This window comes from Sturnira hondurensis, unplaced genomic scaffold (assembly GCF_014824575.4).
Source record: "Sturnira hondurensis isolate 20B ecotype Veracruz unplaced genomic scaffold, ASM1482457v3 Scaffold0000780, whole genome shotgun sequence".
In the NCBI taxonomy this organism is placed as follows: domain Eukaryota; kingdom Metazoa; phylum Chordata; class Mammalia; order Chiroptera; family Phyllostomidae; genus Sturnira; species Sturnira hondurensis.
In genome coordinates this window covers 15,072,330-15,073,066 of record NW_028073411.1, presented here as the reverse complement: position 1 = coordinate 15,073,066, position 737 = coordinate 15,072,330, and positions in this window count along the sequence as shown.

The window sequence follows — 737 nt, the reverse complement described above, 5'->3', positions numbered from 1 at the left end:
TCAGAATGCCTGTACTAAAGATTATAAATATTTTAAAGCCTCTTAAGGAATGTTGGCGTTTGGGAGGGCTTTGTAGATTTTTTTATAGTTACTCTAAAATCATAATAAAGTTAGTTTACTGACTATAATAAATACTAATATTTTTTGTCTGAGTGGTTTCCCTGCACCCCCCCCCCCGCCCGCCNCCCCCCCCCCCCCCCCCCCCGCCCCGCCGGACAGCACAGGCAATCAGACATTGAGAAACACTGAATTTTTAAATGACTAAAACACTTCATGTTCATTTTAGGGAAAAACCCTAAAAAATGGGCAGATAGATAAAAACAGAGTGAAACATCCCCTAGCATCTTTTCCGTGCAGGGCCGTGGCTCGGCTCCCGGGGAGACAAGAGGGTCATATTTGCAGACATTTTCCATTGTCACCACTAGGGGGTGCGACTGGAATGCTGCTGAAGATCTACAACGCACAGGCGCGCCCCCACCGCAGAGAATTAGTCTGGCCCCCAAATGTTAAAAGTGCCGAGATGGAGAAATTGCTGTTAATTTTGGGTACCTAGGTACCTGTTGGTATACACACACACACACACACACACACACACGAATGGATTGTTTTTATATACACCGAATTTGCATGTAACTTGTCTTTTTTTCTCTTACTACACCAGCGTGCTCCTTAACTATATTAAGGGCCCGGGGACTTTGATTCTGACACTTCGGTGTGCATAAGACTCATCTAGGGAG